General features: G+C 44.5%; 1 protein-coding gene across 7 annotated transcripts in view; it reads right to left on the reverse strand.

Annotated features, from left to right (window-relative positions):
- GLRA2 (glycine receptor alpha 2) overlaps positions 1 to 17798 on the reverse strand; it is a 163450-nt gene that overhangs the window by 125593 nt on the left and 20059 nt on the right. The gene's annotated exons all lie outside the window — the stretch shown is intronic.

The raw sequence follows: 17798 nt of genomic DNA on the forward strand, positions 1-17798 counted from the left end.
AACAATATCACCACAACTACTTTGGTTAGATTGGTTTTGTGAGAAAATATTTTTACTTTTTTCATGTAAGGATTTATGAAAACTGTTCGATTGACAACATTAGACACAAAAGTTCTTTGTTAATCCACCAAACCAGAACAACACAGGCAGCAGCATTGTAATCTTCCCACATTGCCCCACATCTCAGCCCAGCGATGAAGAGACCATCTCTGGCAGTTCAGTCATCATGCCTATTCCATTCAGTCCTTGGCCTTTCTGCTGAGACTTCCAACAAGGGCAACTATTAATGTAGACTCCTGTCCATTAAAAACAGGATTCAGACAACCAACCCTTTTCACATCAGACACCAAGATGCCTCTTAAGCATAACAATGTTTGGTCACTACCAATCTTGACCAGGCACAGCTTTTGGTAGATAACAACACTATTTCCCTCTGTCCCCCACTCCAACCTTCCCCATTATTTAGGAATCACTGAAGTGCATAAACATGAAGGGAGCCTAAATGATATTTAATTTTTAACTACAAGCTCTTTAGCTATGATGTAACAAAGAGGTGGTTTTAAATGAATTCCTAATCAATCAGATTGGACTAAGGCTAGATGATTGAATTCAAGCAGTGGCAGAGTTCACATATGCAGTTAATATTACATACCTTTTTTCTATTTTCCCATTACCAATTTTTTAATCTTAAAATTTTCCTGATATTTAAAAATTCTGTATTTCACATTTGCATTTTTATGAAAGGCATAGAATATTTGTAAAAGTAAAAAGTAACATTCCTTTGGGGTGTTTAAAAGTGCATTTCAGTGGAGTCCAGCAATCTTAGTTTTATTAACAAAAGGGTTTTGTGCAAATTTCTCTTTTGTCTTGGAACAAATACCAGCCTAAAAGCTACTGTAAATGAAGTGCTGCATTGTTCTCTTTTTCTCAGTCAGAGGTGTAGTTTTTAACAGCATTTCCTTTTCTTCCCTTCTCCCAAGTTTCAGTCTAGTAAACCCAACATTTTGCTCATTTCATATCTTCTCACTCAAGGCATTCATTTCAGCTGTGGAATTTTGGCCAACAATTTCTGTATATCTAAATATTGCCAATGCATCCACTCTCCTTTTCTGCACGTTCACCTTGCTATCCCGAAATAATTCCAATTTATTAATGAGGCATGAATTTGTTGTTCCTTATTTGCATTTATTTATAAATCCATCATATGATTTATAATAGGTACTTTACAGACTATGGCCCCACTCCTGCAACATTCATAATGTGGGATAAGGGCTGCACCTGCAGAGAGCCCCAGTGAAGTTAGTCTGTTTGCACATTGTAAATGGGGGCCCAGTTAAATAATGTCTAGGGAAAGAATAGGAGATGCGTGTAATAAAAAAGAAAAATGACTCCGTGGTCCAGTTTGGCACACATCTTAATTCCCTCTTTTTTTTTTCTTTTGAAGATTTTTCTTTTGTTGGTTTTGTTAGTAGTTCACATAAGGTGTGGGGGATAATCGTTTGTTGGCCTTAAGGGGAAGTGTGGCTTTAAGGAAAGAGTGTTCACAACACTTTTAATTTAAAAAAGTTTCATACACTTGTATCCCTTCTTGAAGATTAGCTCATCTAATAGTGCATTTGGCATTACAGTGGCAAAAACTCTTCAACTGCACTTGAGGTTTCAGAGCCTGTTCCAAAACCCACAAGCTTTCACCTGATTTGACTAATCAAATCCCTACCTCTAAAAACCAAGCAAAACTGGATGTTAAATCAAGTCCTCTGTTTTGATATGCATCTAATCCTTTCATTAAGTATTATTACATTATTTTTGGCTACTTTCTAGTCTTCTAGAATAGGATAAACCATGGCTGAGTATGCAACCATACTCCAGGGTTTTGACGTTCTACTGACTGGATTACCTATACATTTTGGATCCATGTAAGAGCTAGGTATTATTATGATTATTTAAAATAAAAAAAATCTTCATCCCGGTTTCCAAATGGAGTTAGTCCCAAAAAAGGATAGCTGAAGTGTGAATCCATCAGAAAGAGGACAACTGCTTGTCTGCCAGATACCTAGGGTTTCATAGTATTTACGATCCCATCATCTCCCCAGCAGGCCTGAGCCTACTGCCAGCTAACCAGACTTCTTAGTGTGCATCTTTCTAAAAGAGGCCTGGTCCTTTAAAGTGCAGTACACCTCCTGTAACTAGAGGCTACTTAGTACCTCACAGAATATTTTCCTGAATTGAGCCCTCAGTATCCTAGAGATAATTCTCCAGAGTTGGCTGAGACATGCTTTTTTGACAGTTCCCATATTTATGATATGTAGCTGTGGACTTTCCTCTCTATGAGTAGCGTGTAAGCCTCTCCCTGCCAGCTGCTAGAGGGGGGTCTGTACACTCCATCACACAGGAGTACTGCTGAATTGAATTAAGTGTGCATAGAATTGTCTGCTGAGGCTTTTCCAGTTGTTAACTCTGTTTTTGTCAGTGGCCTTTGATGCACATTCTCTGGTGCTGGTGTCTTATGTTGAATGCCTCATTTACTAGATATGGTCATTTCTAGATTTATCTTTTCTCCTTGCCCTGGAGAGTTTTTTTCATCTTCATCCAAACTCTGTACTCTCTAGTATTCAGTCTGCACATGGTGACTTTTTTCTTCACGTGAATCAGATTCTCTATGGGCTGGTCCACACTAACTAGCTGGTCCCCCACTTCGAACTAAGATACGCAACTTCAGCTACGTGAACAACGTAGCTGAAGTCGAAATATCTTAGTTCAACTTACCGCGGGTCCAGATGCGGCAGGCAGGCTCCCCCGTCGACTCCATGTACTCCTCTCGCGGAGCAGGAGTACCAGCGTCGACGGCGAGCACTTCCGGGATCGATCCCAGAAGATCGATTGCTTACCGCCGGACCCGGAGGTAACTATAGACGTACCCTTTAACTACAATGTCAATGGTGTTGTCATTATATGAGAGGTATAAAACAATTCCCAGGTATTTGACAATTTTCCTTGGACATTTATTTGGGCAAAGGGATATATAAGGAAAGAATACTTATTGAAAATCAAAGAATGGGATACAGGCACAACACATTAACTGGGGGGGGTGGGGGGACAAGCACAATCAGAGATAGAGAAGGAAAAACTTCTTTTCACATACACAGAAAATGAATGTGAAAATCCTAACAGGCTGAGTGAAGCATGACAAGCATATTCAGGGCCTACCCTTGAGATCACAACTCATTGTAAATTCTCTCCTTAGGCCTAGAGTCTCCCTCGAACTATGTGCTCCCACAGGGAAGTAAGAACACTGCTAATTGCCCAGTGTGGGATTCCCACATCTTGGGTCTGGGCATACAGGAATAAGAGAGTGCTAAGCACCCATTATTACCCGCACCTGGAGCAGGTGGGCAGGGAATGGATGGGGAATGATTAGAGCCTTGACTCCAGTTACCAATATGCCAGTAAGCACAGCTGAGCTGGCCTGGGAACTCTGCAGTTTGCAGGTGATAGAGGACAGCAGCAAATTACTTCCTCCACCTCCCAAAGCAAGGGAGAAGTAAGGAGGTAACTGTGCTGCAGAAAGGTGCCGGTTTTGAGGTGCAGGGCCTTCCTGAAGTGATGCAATTTACACACCATTTGCTCAGGGATATACCTAAAGGCATAATCTAGCCCTATACCAGACAAACTCACATTGAAATCAGTGAGTTTGCCTAAGGTGAAAAACTGAGAGCCAGTTGTAGCTGGCCTTTATGGAGGTGTACAGGAGAAGAGTGGAGAAATCAAGGAGCCTTCCTCCTACGTTGCATGGTCCATGTGCCTATGCTCAGAAGAATGCAGGCTCTGCTTACTATCTGCACTCCACAGGGGTCTAATGCTCCCTAGCAGGGGTGAGGAGAAAGTCTGGCCATCGCACCACCTCTTCGCCCTACCAGCCTGCAGGAGCGAGACTGTTGAAACTAGAAGAGGAACCAGGAAAACATATATTGATTTTAGCTGCCATGAGCTTTGGACAAATACAACTTTTTCTTCCATCTAAACAGAGACACCTAGCTAGAGTGTTAACTGTGAGGAAAGAGGGAGCAACACATCACTCACAAGAGGCAAGAAGTAGGGGGACCAAATGCACATGTGGTCTCCTGAATGCTTGCTTATAAATGTGACATTTCTCACCAAAGAGTAATGTACTTTGTTTACTCTGATGTCGTTTTGGAGTGCATCATGCTGTTTCCCTAAGCATGACAGTGCCTAATAAAAATAGAAATCCCTTTCCTTTAGGGCCTATTTAGAAACATTCTCCATAGTGCAATATATTGTAACCATTAATAGCCTTAAATCTCTTTTGTTCTTCATTGATGACAATTTCAGCCATTAAGCACCAAAAAAAGGACAAAGATCTCAGGGACCTCTGAAATGCTGTAATTGCATGGTATTTTACGAGGATCCAATTTACTGGAACAAACAAATAGACCCAAAATTATTATTCTGCTTGATCAAGCTAAAGCCAATATCATCTTTAAGTGCCTTCCTCTTTACAATAGCTTAGTTAACTGAACACGTTGTGTCTAGTATCATCTGACTATGACAACGCACAATTCTGGGTACCTGCTGTAGTACTGAGATGATGGAATTGCATTTTGTGGAACTGACATACGTGTATCAGCAATAGAATAAACTTATTCTGCCTAGCCCAGGGGTAGGAAAACTATGGCCCGCAGGCCAAATCTGGCCTGTGAGCCGTTTTCAGCCGGCCCGCAAGCTGCACCACACAGCTCAGTCCCGTTCCGGCGCTCCGGACGGGGCGCTGAGTCGGGTCCACACCACGTGGCTCCTGGAAGCTGCGGCATGGCCCCGCTCCAGCTTCTACGTGCTCCAGTGGGAGCTGCAGTGGCAGTGTCTGCAGAAGGGGCAGCGCACAGAGCCACCTGGCCACGCCTCCACATAGGAGCCAGAGCAGGGCCATGCTGCTGCTTCGGGGGGCTGCTTAAGGTAAGCGCCCCTGAGCCTCTCCCCACGCCCCAACCCCCTGCCCCAGCCCTGATCCCCCTCCCGCTCCCCAAACCCCTCGATCCCAGCCTGGAACACCCTCCTGAACCCCCAACTCCTCATCCACAGCCCCACCCAGAGCTCACATCACCTCCCGCACTCCAACCCCAGTTTTGTGAGCATTCATGGCCCTCCATACCATTTCTATTCCCCGATGTGGCCCTCGGGCAAAAAGGTTTGCCCACCCTGACCTAGCCTGATTCCACCTGATCCTTTCATAGGTGCACAGTGGGCGGAAATGTGCAAGGAGCAGAAGGCCAGGCAGAAATGCAGCTCCTGAGCACAGGAAGTGTATCATCCTCTATTCCCCTGATGGTGTACAGCACCCCAAAGTGGGCACAGAGAGGTGGACATAGGATCTGGGCTCTAACTCTCTCCATGTCCATGGGGCACCAGTTCATGGGGCAGGGCCTACAGGAAGTACGCTGGGTGCAAAGCTATGATACATGAGTAGGGCCCTACCAAACTCACGGCCATGAAAAATGCCTCACAGACCATGTGTCATAACTATAAAGGGAAGGGTAACAGCTGTCCTGTGTACAATACTATAAAATCCCTCCTGGCCAGAGACTCCAAAATCCTTTTCCCTGTAAAGGGTTAAGACGCTCAGGTAACCTGGCTGACACCTGACCCAAAGGCCCAATAAGGGGACAAGGTACTTTCAAATCTTCAGAGTAGGAGGAGGCTTTTATTTGTGCTCTTTGGTTTGGTGTTGTTCATTCTTGGGACTAAGAGGGATTGGACATCAATCCATGTTCTCCAAATGTTTCTGAACAAGTCTCTCATTTTTCAACTTGTAAGTAATAGCCAGGCAAGGCATATTAGTTTATCTTTGTTTTCTCAACTTGTGAATGTTCCTTTTGCTAGAGGGTTTATCCCTGTTTTGCTGTAACTTTGAAACTAAGGCTAGAGGGGGTTCCTCTGGGCTCTTTGAATCTGATTACCTGTAAAGTTATTTCCCATCCTGATTTTACAGAGATGATTTTTACCTTTTCTTTTTAATAAAATCCTTCTTTTAAGAACCTGACTGATTTTTCCATTGTCCAAAAACCCAGGGGTTTGGGTCTTTGATCACTTTGTAACCAATTGGTTAGGATATTATTCTCAAGCCCCCCCAGGAAAGGGGGTGTAAGGGCTTGGGGGGATATTTTGGGGGAAGAGGAACTCCAAGTGGTCCTTTCCCTGTTTCTTGTTAAATCCCTTGGTGGTGGCAAAGTACCAGGTTTTAACCTAAGCTGGTAGAAATAAGCTTAGGGGGCTTTCATGCGGGTCCCCACATCTGTACCCTAGAGTTCAGAGTGGGGAAGGAACCCTGACACCATGAAATCAGATCTCCCCCATGAAATCTAGCTATTGGAGGGAAGAGGGTGGGGCAGGGCTGGGAGTGCCCCAGTCAGGGGCTCCTACTGGGCACCAGGCTCCAGTTGCTAACCCCGGCGGGGCTGAGGAGGGATGGGACTTCCTCTTCCTCTGTATGTCCACTTTTTGGGGGGAGATCAGAGCTGCCTCTGGGTACCTCCCCTGGCTGCAGGAAACTCCACGGCTGCCCTGCCTTCAGAGTGAGGGGACTTCTGTGCTGCTGTGGAGTTTCCTGCAGCTGGGGGAGGTACCTAGAGGTGGGTCTGATCTCCCCCCTGAAAGTGACCATGCAGGGGAAGAGGAAGTACCATCCCTCCCCATCCCAGCCAGAACTAGCAGCTAGGAGCCCCCAGTTGGGGCACTCCCAACAGCATGCGAGAGATCAGACCCCCTCTGGGAACCTCCCCTGGCTGCAGGAAGCTCTGAAGGCAGCACGGAAGTGAGAGTGGCAATCCCATGACCCCGACCCCAACAACAGCTTTGTGACCCCCACGACTCCCTTTTGGGATGGAACCCCTACAGCTACACCATGAAATTTTAGATGTAAACATCTGAAACCGTGAAATTGACCAATTTTAAAATCCCATGACTCTGAAATTGACCAAAATGGACTGTGAATTTGGTAGGACCCTTTACGTGAGAGACACCCTATGCCTACATGCCAGGAGTCAGAACACCTCCTACTGCTTTCTCTGTGCCACTGCTGCTCCATGCTGCGCCCAACAAAGGGGTTTATGGAAATTACTCATCTCACCCTTTACTGGCACTGTGTTAATACAGAGCCTGAATCTGTCACCTGAATCTGTCATCTGTCACTCTGAGCAATGCCTTGCTCTGCAAGAAGTTCTGCTGAAATCAATAAGTGTAGTAGAATCAGGCCCTTCTGACTCTGAGTGTGTTTTATGTGCTGTGTAGAAAATGTATCCTTATGCCTGGAAAAAAAATCTGTTTTGACATTATGGTGCGCTGGCAGCTTACTGCTTTATCAGTATGGCCCTTTTTCCATCTGCTGTGATTTTTTAAAGTTTTTGCCAATTCTCTCTATTTTTTAACTTCACAGCTCAAAGGTAGGGTTGATGTGTTCCTAGTAGGAGTGTTCATCATCTGAGAAATTATGTCAGGTGTTTATCCTAGAGAACTGAGGGAAAACAGGGTTGGTAGCTCGAATGGAAGTCTGGCTTATTGTCAGAGCTGAATCCTGGTTCAGCAGTTGATTGTATGTGAATTGTACTTGTTAGGACCCAGGGATGGCAAACTGGTTCAGAAGCTGGATGGTTGGATCAGTGTGCTTTGGGATTGTTTGGGGGAAGGATTTGGCAAATGGAAAGTCGGGCTGCTAGATGCTTTGGGTTGCATGGTGTTGGTTTGAGTGGCTTGGTGTGATACTACTGTTGTTTTATATATTGGCCTTGTACTGAATGCATGCACTCCATCAGCGTGTGAGTCCAGTTCCTGCTAAACTCAATGGGGGACTTTCCAGTGACTTCACCTGGAGCTGGATCACAACCACTGTGATCATTACAGCCAATCAGATAAGCAGGGTAAATGTAGGATAAAACATTCATGACTTCCTCGGCACGTTTGCCTTTTTTCCCCATGACAATCCATAAATTTTGACATGCTGCACCACAATTTAGGTATGTCCTTATTTATCTGAGTGGCATTTCGATTTTACTGACATTGCAATTTGTAGATCCTGTGCCTAATATCCTTCGCCTGTGCAGATGAACAATAAAAAATTGCACGCACACACACACACACACACACACACACACACACACAAAATCAATCAATTAATCTAAATAAACATAATGGGCAACAGTAACAGAACTCTTTTCCTCACACAGAGGATTAACATGCGTCCTGCCTTTGACTGACCTCAGGAAAAAACCCGAGCAAATATACAGCCTTGCAACATATACCCTCAATGTCAATGGACTCGGACTGTCAGACCAAAGAGATGCAAGTTCCAGAATTAAAGGTTCTTCACCAAGAATGTCCTGTTCTCCCACCAAAGACAGAGGCATGACAGATCAAGGTGATTACAGAATGAGTCACAGAAAGAAAGCATTTCCTCTCGAGTAGCTACTACCAGAGCTATCTGCATATTGACATACACTGAGGTCAAACACTACACATTCAGCAATACAGTTTTGAAGTGTTGCATAGGGTTTTGGCTGAGTATCTCCTGTTGAATTTAATGAGCCATGTAGGTAAAATCCCAGCAAAGTTTTGAGGAAAGAAAATCTCAGTTAAGTCCAATTTTTATGTGCATTAAAGAGCTCCTGAAAGTTGCTGGATTAACATCCCTGAAGAGTGATGATCTCTGTCCATAGGACAGGAACCAGAGGAGCGGGGTAAGTTTCCTCACACCACACAAGAGCCTCAGCTCTGCACTAGGGGGACCACCTCTTGGAATTATAGGAGAGTACATTCACCATGCCTATTAATTTCTGTCCCTTTCTGATGAGATTCCCAATAGAAATGCATGTAAGAGCCAATTATGGGGTTACTGTACTGAGATCATTTCGCTTATGGCTTGTCTACACAGAAAGTTACTTTGCAGCAAACCAACGTATGAATCTACCGCACAGCAACTTGTCACGCAATAACATCCCCTGCGATCAGTGCTGCGAAAGTCCTGCAGCTCAGCTTAGTATACTAGGCTTTGAAGCAGTAGTACGCTAAGCTGCTCTCCAGAACTTTCACTGCACTATAGCAGTGATCACATGGGACGTTACTGTGCAGCAAACAGTAACCTGACATGTAGACAAGCCCTTAGGCTGTCTAACATTGAGTCTTTGCTTAGCAGCTCTGCCCCCAGACCAGTGATCTAGAGGTGAAGGCACTATATGCAATTGCCAATCTCCTGAACTATCCAGTCTCCTTATTTTCATAATATACAGTTACACGCATAAATTTCTGTGCATGAAAATAGACTATGGGTAAAAATTTTAAAAGCATCTAGCTGTTTTAGGAGCCTAAGTCCCTTTGACTTGCAATAGGAGTTAGATTCTTAGATGCCTAACTCACTTTTGAAAACTTTGTCTTACACCTTTAATTCTTCCTATATATTTCAACCCAAAAATACCTTGTGAGTCCTCTTCTTTCATGCCCTTCCATTCCAATTTAATTGACCCACTCCACTGCAAGCCATTTAGCTCTGCAAATCCATCTTCATTACTCCATTGTAACAGAGCAATTGCTACCACTTATTTCTTCCTCTTGGGAATTTGAATTGATTGTCTTTATTATTGATTGGTGTGTGAAGACCCAGGAGTATTCTTCTTGTCTGGTCTCTAGAGAGTGCTCATTGGAACCAGAGAATGGGAAGGTAGCAGCTTTTCAGGCATGAGAGCTCACAGCTCCAGGACTATCAGTGTGAGCAGATTGCAAAGGCAGTTGTTTCCCAATAGTCTGTGAAAACAGCCAGTTGCTTTGCATTAATGGCTCTGTGCTGTTGATCAACATGTAAAGTGCATAATCTGTGCCAAGGCATGAGTGTGAGCCTCAGCACCCTACACACTACTGCAATGCTATTTGTACACAATATGCCTTGTAAGGGATCGTTTGAAATAACACACTGGTCAATAATATCCTAGGGAAATGTATATGACAATGCTGGGGGTGGCTTTATGGATACTCATGGATATTATCTTTTAAAGTCTGTGACTAAAAGATGTTTAAACCAGGCATGTCAGGAGTTGATAAACAGGTTTTCTCCAGACAAAGGAAAGAGTCTAACACCTCAAACCAGGTGTGGCCAAATTCAATGGATTATTCATTTGTATCAAGAGTTGCAGGAAGAGAACATTTATATTGTAAAATTGCATCAGGGAGCATGAGCTGGAGCCGGTTCGCACCAGTTCGCAAGACCCGGTTGCTAAAATTAGACACCGGTGGAGAACCAGCTGTTAAAGGGCCAAGCGGGTGGGCAAACAACTCAGGTCCCCCACCTGAGCTCCCAGGAGTCCCAGCTAGGACCTCCCCCGGCCCCTCCCCCGCTCCCCCGTCCCCCAGAGCTGCAGCGTGCCAAGCCGCTGGTGGCTCAGCTCCCCAGACTTGCCGCTTTGAGCAGCCGCCGGCAAAGTAAGGGGGGGGCTGCGAGCTCCAGGGCCACCGGGGGGGGGCAAGTGGGGCAATTTGGGGCAATTTCTCCCAGGCCTCGCAGGGGCCCCCACAAGAATCTGAGGCTCTCCCCTGGTTCAGAGCCGCAAGGTAAGGCTGTGGCGGGGCTACGAGCTGTGGCCGACAGGTGGGCGCTCAGGCCCCGCTAGAGCCACGCCGCTGCAGCACTGTCCAGGGCCGCTCCTGGACGCCATGCGCTGACGCTCTGGGAGAGGGGGGAGGCGGGGGTAAGTGGCATTGTAAGAGGCCAGGATGGATAAGGGGCAGGGAATCTTGAGGATGGGGGGGTTGGAGGGGGCAGAGGCTCTGGGGGTTGGTGGTCAGGGGACAGGGAGCAGGGCGAGTTGGGTAGGAGGTGGGGTCCTGGGGGGCAGTTAGGGTGGGAGTGGTCAAGGGACAAGGAGTGGGGAGGGTTATGGGTTGCAGGTTCTGAGGGGGGCAGTCGGAGGCAGGACATGGAGGGATAGGCTGTTTTGGGAGACAGGTGGGGCTTGTACTCACCGGGTGGTTCCCCACTGGGTCTTCCGCGGCACTTTGGTGGCGGGTCCTTCACTCGCTCCGGCATTGAAGGACCCGCTGCTGCCGTGCCGCTGAAGACCCGGTGGGGAACTGGTTCCTAAGATTTTGGCAGCTCATCACTGAAAAGCATCACATGGGAGCACCCCAGGGACACCTTAATCAAGATGGGGTCAGCCCCTGAGAGGAGGCAGGAGACTGAACCCCAGGGGATCAATTTAATCCTCAAAACATGGGCAGACTTTGAGATATAAGGACACACTGAAAGACTAAGTTATCCTTCACCTGAGGAGACAAGGAAAACCAGCACCTTGGACTCTTTGAGGACTCTAAGAGTTAGCAGCTATTTCTGGGAAAGGAAGAATGGTGATGAAACTATCTTGAACAAAGACTGTAGCTTGTTGAGTTAGGTATGTCACATTAGAAAGTGTATCTTCACTTTTACTTGTTTGTGACCATTTCTAGCTTTATTCCTTCTACTTGCTATCACTTAACCTATGACCATCTGTTAATAAATGTGTTTTATGTTTACTATAAACCACCTCAGCACTGTGTTTGAAGGAGAGGATGTGCTTCCACTCGATAAGTTAATAAGCTATAATTTACTGATTCTATAAAAGAGCAGCAAACTTAATATTGTCTGTGAATGTACAGAGATAAGTGCTGTGCAGTGCAAAGAGACATCTCTGAGGAGCTCGGGGGCTGGAGTTCACACCGATTATTACCGCTAGACAACGTTAAGACTGGTAGAGTCTCAAGAAGTTTGCCAGTAAGGAAAACAGACTGGTGTGTCAGGGAGCTGACACAGTCTAATCTCCAGCAAAATTCACTCTTGCTGAGGCAGAGGGGTAACACAGTAGCTCACAACTTTGGGTGTCCCCAGAAGCATGTTACAATGAGAAATTCCTTAATATGGTAAAATAAAAAATCATGAAATTTGCATTCCAGCATGGGATCAGCCAAACGCCTTCCCATGCACCATTATTTTAAATATTTTTTTATGAATGCTCATCCAAACTACCACATAGTAGAACCAGGTGATAAACAAAAGATGCATTGTGAAAGAAAGGTAGGTGTTTGTGTGTGTGGATTAATGTGAAAAAAGATTCATATTGAAATTCTCACCAATCCAGTCTACAATTCAATTTTCAGTCATAATGCACTGCTCCATTGTTCTGTTCTGTGTACTCCCCCACTTAATGTAGAATCATAGAGATGTGGGACTGGAAGGGACCTTGAGAAGTCATCTGGACTGAGCCAGGACCAAGTAAACCTAGACAATCCCGGACAGGTGTGTGTCCAACCGGTTCTTAAAAACCTTCAATGACAAATGTCACCTGTTGCAAGCAGAGCAAGACAATGTCTCCTGTGTCTTACGTATGACACTCCTGTTAATACACCCCAGAACGAAAATAACCTTTTCCACAATTGCATCATGTTGCTGATGCATATTCAACTTCTGCTCCACTATAACACCCACATTCTTCTCAGCAATACTACCTCGTAGCCAGTTATTCCCCATTTTGTAGTTGCATTTGATTTTTTCCATTCCAAGCGAAATATTTCACACATGCATTTTTATTGAATTTCATCTTGTTGATTTGAGACCAATCTCCAAATTCTCAAGGCCATTTTCAATTCTAATCCATTCCTCCAAAGTGCTTGTAATTCCTCCCAGTTTGGTGTCATCCATACATTTTATAACTATACTCCACAAGTATCCAAATCATTAATGAAAATATTGAATAGTACCAGACCCAGGACTGACTCCTGTGACTCCCTCTTGATTCATCCTCCCAGTTTGACAGCAAACCACTGATAACTATTCTTTGAGAATGGTCTTTCAACCAGTTGTGCATCCACCTTATAGGAATTTCATCTAGAAATATTTCCCTAGTTTGTTCATGAGAATATGTTGTGGGATTGTGTCAAAAGCCTTACTAAAATAAAAATATATCACTACTGCTTCCCCTCTTCACTAAGCCAGTAACCCTGTCAAAAAGGAAATTAGGTTGGTTTGGCATGATTTATTCTTCACAAATCCATGCTGGCTATTCCTGATTATCCTCTAGATGGTTACAAATTGATTGCTTAATAATTTGTTCCAGTATCTTTCCAGACATCTAATATAGACTGACTGCTTTGTAATTTCCCAAGTCTCCTTTGTTCTCCCTTTTTAAAGATAGGTACTCCAGTCCTCTAGGACCTCATCCGTCCTCCACAAGTTCTCAAAAATAATTACTATCAGTTCCGAGATTGCTTCAGCTAGTTCCTTAAGTACCCTAAGATGAATTTCATCAGGACCTGCCGACTTGAATACATCTAATTTATCTAAATATTCTTCAACCAATTCTGTCTCTGTTTTGGTTTGCATTTCTTCCTCCTTGTTGTTAATATTAATTGTGTTGAGTATCTGTCACCATTAACCTTTTTAGTAAAAACTGAAGCAAAAGGGGCATTAAACACCTCAGCCTTCTTGATCTCATCTGTTATTGGCTCTCCTTCCCCACTAAGTAGAGGATCTACACTTTCCTTCAGTTTTCCCTTCATCCTAATGTATTTATAGAACAATTTCGTATTGCTTTTTACATCCCCTTTGTGTATGTTATTTTGTGCCTTAGCCTTCCTGATTTCATCCTACATGCTTGTACTATTCTTTTGTCCTACTTCTTCAGAATTTGTCATATTTTCACTTTTCATAGGATTTGTTTTTGCTTTTCAGGTCATTAAAGAGTTCCTGATGGAGCCATTGTGACGTTACACTCCATATTCTTTATGGAAATATACTTATGATATGGATATGGCATAACTGAGATATACTTTACGCAAGATGGCTCATGTGAGGTATCATTGAAAAGGTTATGATCTACTGAATGTGTTTATCCAATTTGTATGCCTGTATCATTTTTGTATCTGAAGCTAGGAATATTGACCATGTATCTGTATTTCAAATGTGTTACTTTGGGTGACACCCACAACTAGCCCTTCAGGTACAACAATGGAAAAGCCAGACAGAGCTGATGGCCCATCAGTAAAGACAATGGACTGTAAAAGAGCTTAGTCTTCCTGTGGATGCTCCAGACAGCCTGCAAGTAATGACTGCTATGACCTTGCAAAGACATGTGACTGGGTCACCTGGTACTGGACCTTCCCCCCCCCCCCTTGGAATGCCAGTGTGTTCCACTGGAAGACAAAGGGTTCCTGCCATACACAAGAGCTATATAAGGCAGGGGAGTGACATCATCGAGGTTCTCCTCTGTCTTCCCTCGCAATCAGACACCTGGAAACAAGAACTGAACTTGTGGGGAGAAGAGTTGAGCCCAGCCTGGAAGGGTGTCTAGCCTGTGAGGAATAATCCCTGAAGTTTCAAGCTGCAGGGCAGTGCAACTGGCTTCCAAGAATCTCTGTAATCTGCCTGAGACAACATTTAGGGTGAGAAATTACTATTTGTAGCCAATTTCTTTAGTGAATCAAGCTTAGTTTGTTAGCTTTGTTTTTTTGTTGTTGTTTTTTTGCTTAGTAATCTGCTTTGTTCTGTTTTCTATCCCTTAAAATCTGCCTTTTATAGTGAATAAATTTATTTTGTTTTATTAAACTCAGTTTGTGCCATTGCTAACGGGGGCGGGGGCAAGAAGGTGTGCACATCTCTCCTCACATTGAGGAAAAGGGCGAATTTTTATGAGCTTGCACTGTGCAGATTATTCTATACAGCACAAGACACTATACCTTTGGGTCTGCACTCCAAGGGAGATGGACACCTGAGTGCTGGGGCAAGTCCCTTAAGCTGAGTCTTCCCAGAGCTGATCTCAGTGTTTGTGTTTTTCTGCAGCTGGGTGTGGCCCTGCCTGTGTGTACTAGAGGATGTTTAAGAGCCTGGCTCAGCAAGACAGCATAAAGGGGGTCCAGGCTGGCAGAGCAGGCAGACTTAGTGGTATCTCAGTACATCAGGTGGCACCTTAAAGGGGGACAACCCATCACAGCCCTATTCCTATTTTTCTTTCACATTGCAATAGTTGGCAGTTGTGCCTTTAATATTTTCCCTTGAGAAACTGCCAGCTCTCCCAAACTCCTTTATTCCTTATATTTTTTACCCATTGGCCTTTACCTACCAATTCTCTGAGTTTGTTAAAGTCTGCTTTTTGAAGTCTGATGTTCTTATTCTGCTGCTCCCATTCCTTTCTTTCATTGGAATAATGAAATCTATTCTTTCATGATCACCTTCACCCATATACATTTTCACGAACCATATGATGTCTTATTTCTGAATTCCTTAATTTCACACCCAAATCCTCCCACTTCCTCCCTTCTCCAAGGCCTGATCCTTTACCTAAGAAGTGAATTAGAGCTTTGGAGTTCAGTGAATACAGGATCAAGACCTGTATTGATCAATAATTCCACTATTCTCCCTATTACCCATGTGCCAACTCAGAAACAGTTTTGACTCTTTCTGCTTGGGTCCTGTTCCTTCACATTGTTTCCAAAGTCTGCCAGCTTTTCACTTAATTTCTTCATAATTCACCTTACCTTGTCACCTCTACCATTAGAACAGTTCTCTACATTTTGAACACCTCCGTTACTGCAAGCTCCTTCTCTTTAACCTTCTTGTATTGCCACAAGTTCCCTTTGCAATCCATGCAGAATGCTGCTCTGAAAATAAATTTCCCCTTCCTTCTCAGCTCATATCACTCCCTATATAAATGTCTTCATTAGCTACCTATTAACTTATGTATTATTCTCAAGATACTGGCCTCACCTCTATGACCCTGTATAACTCTGCTCTCATTTCATCCTACTCTCTCTAAATTGTTCATAAACTCTACCACAGCCTTCTACATTAGTGCTCACTTGTATCCGTCTCCACTCACCTTTATACTTTCCTTCTGTGCTACCTCTTAGGCATGCAACAGTTTCCCATTCCCTATGCACCAAACAACCACTCTCTCTTCACTCAGATTCCTTCTTAAAACACACTTCAGTGATTCATTTCACCAATAAATTGTCATTGTCACCAATTCTTCCTGTATATTAAGTGTAAAGAAATGGCACCATCTTGTAAACTGGGCTAACTGGTGCATTTTATATCTGTGCTAGATTACCTGCTTTACTGAAATTATGTCTTCTGGGAGAGGGTGCTCATTAGAGGCTACATGGAACTTCAGTGAGGCTTCACATGGGCACAGAGGTTCTAAATTTTCTGCATTTTGAACATTCTAGATTATACAACCCTTATTCATGTTGAATAGCATTTTACTGTACAAGTAGCCCCATGAAGCAATGGAGCTTCATGCAGAACAAACTAATTAATGTAAGAGTGGCAGAAATTAATCTAAATTAATTATATTTGCAGTGATTTATAAAAGAATATTTAGCTTTTCATCTGTAGAAAAAATGAATTAACATTCTGCTTTGAACATACAAAATAAGCACACACTCTTTAAAAGCGTGGGCAAAACTATAGTTCCAAGGGGGTATGTATTATGAAAGGTGCAAAATTCTCCTTCACAGCTATTTCTATGTGGCTATAGCTTGTCCATTCAATCTGATCAAACTTTTAAAAAGGTTTGTTTTGAGACAGGAAGTTAACATTTGAGCACAGGGTAAATATGCTGAGGGGTTTTTCCCCAGAAAAACACCTCAGAGTAGCCTGATCTTATAAGCTACTGTCATTTGGAAATGAAAATTGCAGCTCAATTCCCATCATATGAAGTCCCTGCGAGCCATGGACCCTCCACACTTTCAGTTTGTTATGAGCGTGTGTGCATTTATGTGCGAACAGGAGCAGCAAATCAGGGCAGTTTTGCAAGGGAGTTCTCCAGGCAAAGGAGGAGACTACATGACCCTGGGGGTAAGTTTGTTGTCTGTTAGTTTGTTGTTGTGTGCTTGTTTGCTTGCCCTGTGCCTGCTTCATTGAAGTTTGTCATATGCTCTGTTTAGGGGAGGGGGGAGGAGCTTTGTGCTGAGCCTTGCGACCTCCTTGACAAGGCTGAGAGCTTCCTAGGGAGGCTCTAGCCTGCCATCCTTTGATTCCCTAATCCCTTTTTGATCCCTTGACAAGGGGTCAGGGCTAACTCAGGGAGAACAAGGGTATAAAATGCTAGCTCCTAAGTGACTAGAGGAGCTAGCAAATAGGAGCAGCAAACAGGAGAGTTTTGTGAGAGAGTTCAGAGATGGAGCATGAGAGCCAGATACACATAATAAACATTCTCTAAACTTAAGTCAATAGTCCACCCTAGGGTTACCATTCGTCCGGATTCCCCCGGACATGTCCGGCTTTTTAAGCTAAAAATAGCGTCCGGGGGGAATTTGTAAATGTCCGGACTTCCTCCCCATGCAGAGCACGCGCGGCTAACAGTGCTGCCGGCCGGTGTCACTTACTTGGGGCTCCGACACTCAGCCAGAGAGGGCTCCTCCTCCTCCCTCTCTCCCTCCCTGCATCGCAGATCGGCTCCGGCAGTCTGGCGAGACATTAGGTGAAGAAAGGCCGACAACAAGGGGGTGGGAGAAGGGGCAGGGAGGTTCTGGAGGGGGCAGTCAAGAGACGAGGGGGGCCGGGAGTTCGGGGGGGGGCTTTCTGGGGGAGGGTGGATAAGGTTTTGGGCAGTCAGGGTACAGGTAGGGAGCAGAGTCCTGGGGGGCAATTGGAGGGGGGGGTCTTAGGAGGGGGCAGTTAGGGGACAAGGAACAGGGAGGCTTAGGTAGGGGCTGGGGTTCTGGAGGGCAGTTAGGAGCAAGGGTCCCAGGAGGGGGCAGTCAGGGGACAAGGGGGG

This window comes from Trachemys scripta, chromosome 1, assembly GCF_013100865.1.
Source record: "Trachemys scripta elegans isolate TJP31775 chromosome 1, CAS_Tse_1.0, whole genome shotgun sequence".
Lineage (NCBI taxonomy): Eukaryota > Metazoa > Chordata > Testudines > Emydidae > Trachemys > Trachemys scripta.